This window comes from Aotus nancymaae, unplaced genomic scaffold (assembly GCF_030222135.1).
Source record: "Aotus nancymaae isolate 86718 unplaced genomic scaffold, 86718_ANA_hifiasm-v0.15.2.pri h1tg000006l, whole genome shotgun sequence".
Classification (NCBI taxonomy): domain Eukaryota; kingdom Metazoa; phylum Chordata; class Mammalia; order Primates; family Aotidae; genus Aotus; species Aotus nancymaae.
In genome coordinates this window covers 68,524,561-68,538,748 of record NW_026988417.1, presented here as the reverse complement: position 1 = coordinate 68,538,748, position 14,188 = coordinate 68,524,561, and positions in this window count along the sequence as shown.

Below are 14,188 nucleotides of genomic sequence, written 5' to 3'. Positions count from 1 at the left end.
AATAACAAAAGCAAAATAACTTATTTTTTCATTTAAATCTATTGTTCTGAAATTTATAAAATAAAGGAACAAAATTTTTAAAGGAACACTTTTTTTTTTTTTCTTTTGAGATGGAGTCTCACTCTGTTGCCCAGGCTGGAGTGCAGTGGTGCAATCTCAGCTCACAGCAACCTCTGCTTCCTGGGCTCAAGCAATTCTTGTGGGTCAGCCTCCCGAGTAGCTGGGATTACAGGGCTACTCAGGAGGCTGAGGCACGAGGGTGTGCCACCACACCCAGCTATTTTTTTGTATTTTTGGTAGAGATGGGATTTTGCCATGTTGGCCAGGCTGGTCTCAAACACCTGACCTCAGCTGATCTGCCCACTTTGACCTCCCCAAACGCTGGGATTACAGGTGTGAGCCACTGTACCTGGTCAAGGAACACAATTTTAAAAATTTTTACCAAATTCCTATCCAGCAGAAAATTGTAACTTTTTAAATTATTAGTGTATAGTATAACTAAGTCTTGCCATATCTTATTTCTTTGTATATTATATAGAGAGTGGAGCCAAGTGTTTCACAACATATAAAATCAGTGAAACTGGTGTGAAACTATCAGATTGATTTGCAAAAGTCCTTATACCTTAAACATAAGAAAATATTTCTGAAAGCTTATTTCAAATGCAGCAATTTTGGTAAAAATATCTTTTTAGTTGTATACTTTAGCCACAAATCACTTAGTTGCAGACTGATCAATGTCTATGCTTCTAATGTCTATGTTTCCCATGTCAAGAAGGGTATCAATGGCTTTGAGTCACAGTTGTTAATCCAGTGTGTTAAGGGGAAGAACCCATGCATGTAGGCCAGATTGTGTTAGGTCTTCACATTTCTTTCCTCAAGACTAAAAGACATCAAGTGGTAAGAATGAGATTCAGAACTGAGATTTTTCTGATTGCAAAATTTATGTTTTTTTTCTTCTAATTAAATATACAGTCGTATGCTCTATCTGTATAATGACTTCTTGTCAATGACAGATTGCATAATGACAGTGGTTCCAAAAGATTATAATGGAGCTGAAAAATTCCTATTGCTTAGTGACTTTGTAGATGCCATAAAGTCATAGCATGATACATTACTACATATTTGTGCTGATGATGCTGGTATAAAGAAACCTGCTGCACTGCTAGTCATGAAAAAATATAGCACTTACAGTTAGGCATGTACATAATACTTGATAATGCATGGTTTATGCATTTACTATACTATATTTTTCATTGTTATTTAAGATTGTACTCCTTCTACTTATGAAAAAAAGTTTGCTCTAAAATAGCTTCAGGCCGGTCCTTCAGGAAGTATTTCAGAAGGCGGCATTGTTATCATGGCAGATGGCAGCTCCATGCATGAAGATATTCCGGTGGGACAAGATGCAGAGGTGGAAGACAGCAACAGTGATGATCCTGACCCTGTGTAAGTCTAGGCTGATGTGTGTGTTCGTGTCTTCCTTTTTAACAAAAAAGTTAAAAAAGTAAAAAAAAATTAAAAATTTTAGAAATAGAATAAAACTGATAGAATAAGAATATAAAGTATTTTTGTACTACTGAACAATGTTTATGTTTTAAGCTAAGTGTTATGAAAAGTCAAAAAGTTAAAAAATTTTAGTTTAAACTAATTAAATAAATAAAATTTATTTATTTTTTTTTTGAGACGGAGTTTCTCTCTTGTTGCCCAGGCTGGAGTGCCACGGCACGATCTTGGCTCACTGCAGCCTCCACCTCCTGTGTTCAAGTGATTCTCCTGCCTCAGCCTCCCAAGTAGCTGAGATTACAGGTATGCATCACCATGCCTGGCTAATTTTGTATTTTTAGTAGAGGCGGGATTACATCATGTTGACCAGGCTGGTCTCAAACTCCTGACCTCAGGTGATCCACCTACCTCGGCCTCCCAAAGCGCTGGGATTACATGCATGAGCCACTGCGCCCGACCAAATTTAATGTTTTTAATTTAAATATTTATAAAGTAAAATAGTTATAGTAAACTAAGGTTAATTTATTATTGAAGAAAGATATTTTCATGAGTTTAGTATAGCCTAAGTGTGCAGTATTTATAAAGTCTACAGGAGTGTTATGCCCTTCCCATTCACACACCACTCATTCACTCACTGCCCCACCCAGAGCAACTTCCCATCCTGCAAGCTCCATTCATCGTAAGTACCTTATACAGGTGTGCCTTTTTTTTTTTAATCTTTTATATGGTATTTTTACTCTTCCTTTTCTATGTTTGGATACACAAACACTTACCATTGTGCTACAACTTCCTATAGTATTCAGTACAGTAACATGCTCTACAGGTTTGTAGCCTAAGAATAGGCTATGCCATATAGCCTAAGTGTGTAGTAGGCTATACCATCTATGTTTGTGTAATGCACCCTATGATGTTGGCATGACAACAAAATTGCCTAATGTTGCATTTCTTTTTTTTTTTCTTTGAAACCAAGTCTTGCTCTGTCACCCAGGCTGGAGTGCAATGGCGCAATCTCGGCTCACAGAAACCTCCGCCTCCCGGATTCAAATGATTCTCCTGTCTTAGCCTCCCAAGTAGCTGGGATTACAGGCATGCACCACCATGCCTGGCTAGTTTTTGTATTTTTAGTAGAGACTAGGTTTCACCATGTTGGCCAGGCTGGTCTTGAACTTCTGACCACGTGATCCACCCACCTTGGCCTCCCAAAGTGCTGGGATTACAGGCGTGAACCATCATGCCTGGCTACCTAACAATGCATTTCTTAGAGAATATCCCTGTTGTTAAGCAATGCATGACTGTATTTACTTTGTTTTAAACATCCATCCATCCAACCATTCATTCATTCATTTACTTGCTAATTCATTATGGATTTAGGTTCTTATTTTAATGGGCTCTTTTGTTTTATATCCTTCTTCTTAACAACCTGTAAGGGAAGAGGCTCTTTCCTGCCAGCACCACTTAGAAAAGTCCCAGGGAAGATCTCTGGTTGGCCAAACCTAGGTCTTGTGACTGGGAAGGGTGGCAGGGGTCCGTCACTAGAAGTGCAGGGACAGCAGAGACTGGACCACTAGGGATGTCAGCCGAGGAGCTACCCTGATTTGCATCTAGCACACCTATAGTATCAAGTGGCCTTCCCACCCAATCGATCCCAGTATGTGTATGTTTCTCAGAATGCCAGATAACAGGTATAAGACAATTGATGTTCCTCCAAAAAAGAAGGCCGGGCGCGGTGGCTCAAGCCTGTAATCCCAGCACTTTGGGAGGCCGAGGCGGGTGGATCACGAGGTCGAGAGATCGAGACCATCCTGGTCAACATTGTGAAACCCCGTCTCTATTAATACAAAAAAAAAATTAGCTGGGCACGGTGGTGCGTGCCTGTAATCCCAGCTACTCAGGAGGCTGAGGCAGGAGAATTGCCTGAACCCAGGAGGCGGAGGTTGCGGTGAGCCGAGATCGCGCCATTGCACTCCAGCCTGGGTAACAAGAGCGAGACTCCGTCTCAAAAAAAAAAAAAAAAAAAAAAAAAAGAAAAGAGAACAACTTTTTATGACCCAAAGTCTGGGATTGCTATAAACAATACTTACACTGTAATCCTTCCTGTGGGGAGGATGTTAGGAAATAGTTGTTGGTGACTGTAGGATCTTGTGGTTCAGTGACATCTTGGCATGTGAACTTGTCCCAACTAATTGTCAACCAAGACGGAATTATTCAGTGGTTTCAGTCTGTTCAGTGTCTGTATCTAGGTCACCTTGAAAAAAGGTTCCAATACATGTAATGAGACATATGGTCACAGAAGAAATACTAATCTAAGAAGGCTTTGTTGAACTTCTTAGGGGAGAGTTCTTGATGTCCTCCACCACAGGTTTGGAGCCCAGAGAAGCAGGGCCTCTGGCACCTGGGAGCGTAGCTTTGGGAGTTGAACTTTGCTGTGTCATCACTCAGTTCATTCAACAACTATTTATTGGGTGCCCACTATCTGCCAGATACTATTCCAGGGGCTTGAGATACAGGTAAAAATACCTGTTCCAGTGGAGTTAACATTCTAGTGTGGTAGAGATAGAGAATAAACAATAAATATAACTCATGAGTAAATTAGCTAATATGTTAGAATATTCCAAAATATGTGCTATAGAAAAATAAAAGATTATCAGGGTAAGGAATTTGGAGGAGTTGGAATTTTAATTAGAAGATGACATTCTGGTGGGCACGGTGGCTCATGCCTGTAGTCCCAGCACTTTGGGTGGCTGAGGTAGGCAGATCATTTGAGCCCAGGAATTAAGAGTTCGAGATTGGCCTGGGCAACATGGTAAAACCCTGTCTTTACAAAAAATACGAAAATTAGCCAGGTGTGGTGGTCCATACCTGTAGTTCCAGCTACTTGGGAGGCTGAGGTGGGAGGATCACTTGAGTCTGGGAGGTCAAGGCTGCAGTGAGCTGTGATTGCACCATTGCACATCAGCCTGGGTGACAGAATGAGAACTTGTCTCAAAAAAAAAAGAAAGATGTTCCAACAAGGACTTGAGGGAGGTGGGTAAATTATCCATGTGCATATCCGGAGAAAGAATGTATCAGACAGAGAGTACAGCCCAGCTAGTGCCAAGGTCCTGAGACCCCAAAGTAGGCTTGGGATGTAACACAGGACAGCAGGGAAACTGTTGTAGCTGAGACTGGGTGAGTTGGGGGACAGGCATAGAAGAGGTCAAGGATTAATGGGAGGGGAAATCATTATTCTGAGTGAAATGGGAGCCACTGGAGGGTTTTGCAGAGAGGTGTAACATGATCTTACATTTAAAAAGGACAACTCTGGCCACTATGTAGAGATGGTTGCGGGTAGGATGGCCCAGCTACAGCAGACTTTTGCAGTAGTTTTGTGGGAAGATGATGTGACTCAGATTGGGGTGGTAGTGGTGGAGGAGGTGTGAGAAATGGGGAGATTCAGGGCATATTTTGAAGGTGTTGTTGAGAGGATTTCCTGATGAACTGGAAGAGGGTGTGAGAAACACGGGGGAGTCATAGATAATACCATGGCTTTTGGTCTGAGCATTTGGTCGCTGGAGTTGGGTGTGTTCAGGTGATGAGATTATGGTTGAATTAAAAATATAATGTTATTATTTATTTTGTTTTATTTGAGACACAATTTTACTCTGTTGCCCAGGCTGGAGTGCAATGGTGTGATCTGGGCTCACTGCAACCTCCACCTCTTCGGTTCAAGTGAATCTCCTGCCTCAGCCTCCCAAGTAGCTGGGATTACAGGCGTGCACCACCACGCCTGGCTAATTTATTTATTATTTTTAGTAGAGACGAGATTTCACCATGTTGGCCAGGCTGGTTTTGAACTCCTGACCTCAGGTGATGCACCTGCCTTGGCCTCCTAAAGTGCTGGATTACAGGCGTGAGCCACTGTGCCTGACCCTATTAGTTTTTTAACAAATAAAAATTGAGAGAATAAAAATATCTGTTTTGGAAGATACCCAGGCACTTCAGTGAGTAAATACTAAGAAATTTTACAAGTTATTGAAAGAGTCTGTGGAGGGGGGCTGGGCGCAGTGGCTCATGCCTATGATCCCTGCACTTTGGGAGGCCCAGGAGGACAGATGGTTTGAGGCCAGGAGTTTGAGATCAGCTTGAGCCACATGGCAAAACCCCATCTATAAAAAAAATAAAATAAAATAAACAAAAATTACCCAAATGTGGTGGCGCCTGTAGTCTCAGCTACTTGGGAGGCTGAGGTAGGAGGATCGCTTGAGACTGTGGCGGTCAAGGCTACAGTGAGCTGTGATCGTGCTACCACACTCCAGCCTGGGTGACAGAGTGAGACTCTGTCTCCCCTGCCCCAAAAAAAGTCTGTGGAAGGATGGCTAAGGGGCTAGTGTTGTGGAATGTCAGCCTGGGAGAAGTGCAGTATCCATATCTAGGCATGAAGGCCTGGTTGGCAGTGTGCCAGGAGCCTTGTGTCCAGAGCAGCTTTGTTAGGGGAGAATAGATGAGGTGAGCAGATGAGCCAGTGAGTGAGGTGCAGTTCCTGCTGACTCGCATGGACTCTGCCTTCTCTGGCTCACCCTGTTTTACCACCTCCTGTATAGCAGGCCCTTGAATAACGAGGTTTTGTTATAAAATTGATGAGGAGGGAAGCAAAGTTATTTCTGGCTCAGGCCACTGTGTGTGTGGAGTCTGAGTGTTCTCCCCAGGTCTGCATGGGTCTTCCCTGGATGCTCTGGTTTCCTCCCACTTTCCACAGCTGTGCAGGTCAGGTGAACCGGCATGTCCACACGGTCCCAGTGTGAGTGAGTGCAGCTGTGTCAATGAGTGTGCCCTGTAATGGGATGGTGTCCTGGCCAGGGCTGGTTCCCGCCTTGAACCCTGACCCGTAGTCCTGAACTGGAATCACTGGGTGAATAAATCATCTTACTTGTTTTTATTAACCTTTCTTAAGTGTATTTAGAGCTCACATTTATTTCAATGTTTAATATTAGAAGTGTTTTGGTAAGTGTTTGGTGTTTATTACTTTATGTAGTAAGATTTGGTGGTACTTTTGTGACCAGAAATATGCAGTAGAAACTTAACTCCTGTTTCTATCCATTAGCTTATGGTAAAATTGGTTTCCTTATAGTCATTTTGCTTAAAGTCGCAGTTTCCAAGAACCTGTCAACGCTATTAGGACTTAGACTGAAACTGTGTTTTGTGTGTGTCCTCCCTCTCTGGACATTGAGACCCTTGATGGCAAGAACGGAGTCTTTTAATTTTTTTTTAAATTTTAAATTGTGGTAAAATATATGTAACATAAAATTGACCATTTTAAGTGTACAGAAGAACCCAGTCTTGATTAGTTTTAGCCTCAGGGCTTGGCATGGTGACACTCAATAAACAGCTGTGAAAGGCATGGAGGAGGAGGAAGGGGAGAAGGGTCAGCGCCTGTACCTGCGTGTTCACGCACCTGGTTGTCCAGCAAGGCTGCGTCAGGGAAGGGCTTGAGGGCAGGAGGGGTTTCTTACCAAGGGATCTCTAGCGCTTTGTTGTGGCCTGCTGTCTGGATTTGTGCTCAGGGCAATTTCATCTCTTCTTTTTTTCTCCTGCGATGATTAATTTGATGTGCCAACTTGGCTGGGTCAAACATTATTCTGGATGTTTCTGGGAGGGTGCTTTGGGATGAGGTTTATATTGAAGTCAGTGGGCTTTGAGTAAACAGATGGCCCTCTGTCATGTGGGTGGGCCTCATCTGATCAGTTGAAGGCCTGAATGGAATAAAAGACTGAGCTCCCCTGAGTAAGAGGGAATTGTGCAGTGGACAGCTTTTGGACTGGAACTGCAGTATAGGCTCTTCTCTGGGTCTTCAGCCTGCCTGGCCTACCCTGCAGATTTTGGACTTGCCAGCCTGCTTAACTGCATGAAGCACTTCCTTAAACTAAACCTCTCCTCTCTATATACGCATCCTATTGGTTCTGTTTCTTGGGGGAACCCTAACACATGCCCTTATTCTTTGTCATGCGTAAATGTGCTGCTTCACAGGTTTAGTGGATAAATGCAAAGGAAAAGATTTGATAAATCAACTGCTTCTAAACAAGAGCTTGGGTGTTTATGGACAATGAAGGGGCATGGCCAGTGCTCCTTGACTGGAGATGTGTGGCAGGACTAAGAATTTAGGCTGGTGCGTGAGCACTGAACTGCCTCTAACACAGACACTGCAGACAGGTGCTAGTGAGGAGAGCAGCCCCTCTGTCTCAGGAGGGAATGTCCTTCATCCAGAGGCTGAACATTGGGATTTGGGGGAGAATTTCATAGTGACTTTCCTGCTTCAGTCTCCCTCTTCTCAGTCTCTCTTTCCCTCTTTCCTGGTGGTTTAAACACGTGTTTGGAATTTCAGGGAGCTCAAACTGAAGACACTGGGTTTGGATACAATGGTTTTTGGTAAGTAATTTATTTCAGATGCTTAAATTGAGGCAATGGAAACCATACTTCTGTATCAATTGAGATGGAAGCTGGTAACCAAAGATGAAACCTCTTGGGCCAGCAATGTCTGAAAGGGTAAGCTGCCCTAGCTGTTCACATGTGGCTCTAGGGTGGGCATGCAGAGCTGCCTTTCACACCCTTAAGGTCCATTGGGAGGTCTGCCTGAGGCTGGATCAGCTTCACCGCCTTCTTTTATTGCTCAATTTCTGCTCAGAGAAAGGCCCTGTCCTGCTGCTGGGCCTTGGGGAAGCCAAGGTGAGCTGTTGGTAAGTCCGATTAGGCTAGTCTCCTGTCTGTGGTCACAGCTGCGAATGCTGCCTGGGAGAGGTGTTCTCACAGGGCTGCAGTGAGTAATCCAGGGAAACTGCCATTTGGGCTGCCTCAGTCAGGATTATGTGTGTCAGGGAGGATAGGGAGTGGTGGGAACTCCTGAGTCAGGTTGAGGGAGGCCTAGGGCTGCTCGGGGTTCTCTGCCTGAAGCACCACAAAGGGACAGGTGCTCTTTTGGGGGATCTAAAGGTTCCGTGGTTGGTGCTGATTTGAAGGTGACCTGGATGACTTCCCTACAAGGCTTGCTTGGGCATCTTCGGTTAGGATTTTTCCTAAAAGGGGGCTCAGGCATCTTACCTACACTTCCTATTTCCTCATTTTGCAGAGCAGGAGCCTGAGGCCTGGAGAAGGTTCCTAACCTTATCCCAGTGATGTAGCAACAGATTGGCAGTAACATCCCAGTGAGGGGCAGAGTGATACCCATGTCACTGAGAGTCTGCATTCATCGATGGTTTGAAACAGAGTATTAAACCAGTGGGGTGAATCTGTGCTCTGCTCTCTGCCCTGCCATCGTTTAGCTGCGAGCCTTGGACCAGTCAGCTTCCTTGACTCTGAATTTCCTCATCTATTGTCATTTAGTATATTCTAAGCATCACTATTCTAAGAATTGGACATACATTAAGTCATTTAATTCTTAAAAACAACCCAATGAGGTAGTTACTATTATCATCCCTATTATAAAGATGAGAAAACTGAGGCACAGAGAGGTTGTTATGTGGCTAAAAAGAGGCAGAGCCTTGCTATGAACCCAGGCAATTAGGCTGCAGAATTCTTGCTTTTAATTTCTGTACTAGGTATGCTCTGAATGAAATAACTGGGGAAATATGAACACTGGCTGAATATTTGATGATATGAAGAGATTACTGTTAAATTTTTTAGGTGAAATAGTGATATATACCTTTATCTAAAAAAATAAAAGTCCTAGGCCAGATGTGGTGGCTCTTACCTATAATCCCAGCACTTTGGGAGGCCAAGGCAGGGGGATCATTTGAAGACAGGAGTTCGAGACCGGACTGGCCAACATGGTGAAACCCATCTCTACCAAAAAATACAAAAATTAGCCAGGCATGGTGGTGCACTCCTATAGTCCCAGCTGATCAAGAGGCTGAAGCATGAGAGTTGCTTGAACCTGGGAGGCAGAGGTTGCAGTGAGCTGGGATTGCACCACTGCACTCCAGCCTGGGTGATGGACTGAGACTCTGTCTCTAAAAAACAAACAAAAATAAAAAAATAGAGTCCTCATCTTTTAGAGATACATGCTGAAATAGCTACAGATTATATGTTGTTGGGATGTGCTTCAAAATAATCAGAGGAGGGGAGAGAGTGAGGTATGGACAAAGCAAGACTATCCGTGTTTAGTAACTGCTGAAGCTGGGTGATGGATGCATTAGAGTACATTATACTCTCAACTTCTGTTTGGAATTTTTCATTATAAAAAGTATTTAAAAAATCACCTTATATAAATGTTTGTTTTATTCTCTCTGAGGAATGTCAAAAGCACATGGACCTACCTCATGGAGAGTGAAAAGAGTAATCGTCCACAGGGAGGGAGTGGCTGGGACACTGCTAAGAAGAGCCAGCTTCCAAGAGTGTAATTTACTGGAGGTGACCCATAGTGCCTATATTGTCTACCATGGTCGTAACACTTCTATGCTGTTCCCCTTGTTCTGGTAAACAAATGTACACAAAGAGATTTCCTAACAAAACCTCTTTACTCTGCAGCTATGCTCCACCACTACAGAGCCAGCCCACTCTCTTCTCTCTGCTCCACTGCCATTATTTTGGCTTGCCCAGCATAGTGTCTATCCAGTTCTTCTGATGACTTAACCCTGAGTTCCCGCTGGAAAACCATCATTTCTCTACTCTCTTGGTTCCAGGACTTGGCTGTAATCTATGACTGCCAATCATAGCATAGCATTCCTATGGCCACAGATAATTTATTTTTTTAGGGTTGAGTATTTTACTCAAGCCTATTCAATAGGACCCAGTCCAAACTAGTCCTGGGACTGTTATGAGTGACTAGAAAGGAGGCACACATTTTGTCTTTGGATTTGAAGTTGTGAGGAACATACCTACATGAAGGGAGATGCTGCTTGATAAAGCAGAGTGGAGAGACTCCAGATTCTGATAACATCATTTGAACTCCTAGATCCAGCTGTACCTGAAGCCATACACAGTATGCCACAAGTGGTTTGCTAAAACTGGTTCTGAAATATTACTAATATACTATAGTAGCAAATCGTATAGAGAATGAAAATTCTTAAGCCTAGTATTAGAAAGTAGAAAGAAGAGCTATTATTTTTTATGCTCTTGTATTTGATTATAGACTAGAGATGTAGACATGGAGTAAAAAAAAGTGTCAGTTTCAGTGGTTGAGTAAAGCATTAACAGAGATCAGGACCAATCTTTTATCATTCCATGCATTCTTTCAGAGAGCTGAGAGAAACCAGGTGACTAGACAGACTCCTGTGCTGGTGAAACCTGTGGATGTTTGAATGTTTTGCCTGTGTATGTGGTAAGGTGACGTCACCCTGAGTGTGCACCTGCCCTGTCTATGCTTGGCAGTAGCATCAGACAGATCCAGATTGTGGTAATGAGTAACTACTGGCTCTCCTCAGCCTCAGACACAGGATGAGTTCACATTTTATCCTTCAGCCTCTAAATGCCCCGACTGGAGCTTCCCAATGGAGCGACAGAAGTCTGGCCTTGAAGATGTTGTGGATATTCAGCAACAATTCAATAATGAGAGAATCAAAGTCTCTGGGTCTCCCAGAAGAAATAAAAAAAGACAAAACAAAACAAGAGTCTCTGGGTCTGGCATTGTAGATCAGAACTGACAACAACGTGACTTCATATAATGATTGGAAGACATCGTTGTTCCAGCTGTGAAACCTTGGGCAAATTACCTAGCTTTTTCACCGTTTAATTTCCTCATCGGTAAAATGAGAATAATAATAGTACCTACCTTATAGGGTAGTTGTGATGTTAAATGAGTTAATAAAGTTTAAGCACTTTGAATAAAGATTGGTACCTTGTAAATGTTAGCTATGATGATTACTGAGAAATAATTTTTTGCCTTGAATAAACATTTCCTCTTGATTACAGATATCTGAAACAAGACAGGCAGAAATATGAGGATTTATGAAAATTGTGATCAGCTCTATGAGAGTGTGGAATACTTTGAAGTCACAATCTTTAGTTTTCTGAGGTATCTGGTCAGTTAAAAAGCTGTATTTTAAGGTTCTTAACAGGGGATGGAGGCGTTCTGCTGGAGACCAGTCACAGGCAAGCTAATTAAAATCTTAAAAACACACCTACTCAGATAGTGGTTTCTTTAAATCTCAAGTAGTTGGGCTGGCAGGGGCTTGGAAGATTTCTTTGAAATATATAGGTGCCACAAGAAATAATAGTAATTCAAGACTTAGATCCAACTTTAGCCAATGTCCCAGGGAGATGATGAAGGTAATGATAACAAGTAATGCTTCATTTTTCAGAGATGAAATGGTTTTGATTTTTTTTTTTTTTTGAGACCGAGTCTCACTCTGTTGCCCAGGCTGGAGTGCAGTGGTGCAATCTTGGCTCACTGAAACCTCCACCTCCTGGTCTCAAGCAATTCTCCTGCCTCAGCCTCCCAAGTAGCTGGGATTATAGGTGGCTACCACCACGCCCAGCTAATTTTTGTATTTTTAGTAGAGATGGGGCTTTGCATGTTGGCCAGGCTGGTCTTGAACTCCTGACCTCAAGTGATCCTCCCGCCTCAGCCTCCCAAAGTGCTGGGATTACAGGCATGAGCCACCGCATCTGGCCGGTTTTGGTTTAAATTTGTAGAATGCTGTTATTATAATTTTCTTTTCCTCCCTTCCTTTTTTTTCCTTTCCTCCCTCCCTTCATCTCTCTCTCTCTTTCGTGTGCACTCTCTTTCTCTCTCTGTTCCTAGGAAGTATATAACCCTTTCTCTAGAAGTAAACACCTTTAACAGTTTGACATATATCTTTTTTCTTTTTTTATATACTTACACACACACACACACACACACACACACACACTTATAAATTGTTTTGTAGGTGGGTTTTTCAAAACATTTTGTATAAATGAGATACTCTTTTGAGTTGCCCTTTATGTTGCTTTTTTCCACATTAAGGTCTTGTTTTCCCATGGCGATAAATATGGATTGATGTCTTTTTGAATTGCTGCTTATTGTTTCATTCCATGGGCATGCCACAGTTTTATTTATCCATTTACTGCTTGATGGATAGTTTGCCTTCCATTTTCTGCTTTCACGAACAATCCTCACATAGCTCTCATGTGGCACATACAGTGTCCCTTTGCTGTCAGGTACATTTAAAAATAACTTACTAAAATGGTTTTTCATGTTTTTTAGTTTTAATATATAGAATACATTTGCATTTCATTCTAAACTTTACCAGTCTTTATGGTAAAGTTTGATCCTTTGGATAGCCATGTCTTATTTCTAGTTACACCCCTTTCCCATGTGATTTTCAACAAAATATGTCCAGATGATGGTGATGGCCACAGAAACTTGAATTGTACATCTCAATAATCAAGACATTCTCTATTCTTAAGACCCATCTAAAGGTGTTATCATAAGAGTGATAACCAAAAAAAATTTTTTTTTTACATCTTCAGGATTTCAAAGGTAATTTCTTTCAGCTGCATAGCCTGGCAACATTTTATACTGTTATAAAATTTACCTGTTTAATAAGCATCAGTATCCTTCATTTTTATTGAAATTTTATGTTGGTACATTTTACCAGCAAGTCTGCAGGTCAATTAGTACCTAGTCTCCACAAGGTACTAATCACTAGTATCTGTGGTTAGCATCCTGCACAGCAGGTACATTCTGCTCTTTATTTAATAAAATTCTTCTGTTTTCAAAAGCACAAGGCCCAAATCTGCAAATTCAGATGTGATGTTACCTGTCAGCTGCACGAGCTGTACCACGAGGATTTGAGGAAGTTTATTATTGGACACAAATCTTTCAGGAACTCCTCTGCTGTTAACTGACCACAAAACCACGTAGCTCAGGTGAGTTCAAGGATTGTCTGTTTAGTAAGTGACTTGATACTGAGACACTGGTATGAAAAGTAGCTAGCCTGTGAACTCTTTCTGACTGGTTCAGAATGAGAAAAAGCTCTTGTTTTTTCTCAACATACTATTTCATTCACTAAGGAAGTCTTGCTTGGAAGAAAATATTGACTGAGCTAAACAGTGTGCTTTGTGATGTAGCTGATCTACAATCTGCTGCAAGCGCCTTAATTTGTACACTGATCTGTGAACATTCTAAGTAATGCTAAGATGTTTTATAAAGTTGAATGAATGAATGAATGAAACATATCTAAGACAGATTAAATGGCTTGTCAGTATTGGGGTGGGAGGATGGTGATTTAAATTTTCCCTTTCAGTAATACAGGTTTCCTTGCTTGCTTCTGAGCTGCCACAGGAGTGGGAAGGTTATTTAAGGCACAAATAGCCTACCTGACCACTGTTGCCTGTTCACTTGCCATTCCCTATGAAATATGTTTCTCTCTTCTTGGTTTTTGTTCTTCTTCCTGTTTTTGTTTCCTTTTCCTATGTTTCTGGGATGGGATGGGATTTAAAGAAGAAAGAAAAATAATATATGGATGGCTCATCGTATAGTCTATATTTTACACACAATTAAATAAAATTCTCACCACCAATGGGTAAGATGCTCTTGTCTACTTCGTAAGTGCTCAGAGAAATTCAGCAGGTTGACCCATTTCCCACATGTGATGAAGTGGCAGGCTGGGGACTTGAACCCAAGTCTGTTTGGTTCTCCCCAGATGGTTTGGTCTCCTACTCTCACATCCCAGGAAGGTGCTTACAGAATCCAGGTTCTGGGACAGAACTTTAAAAGTGCCCACAATGACAA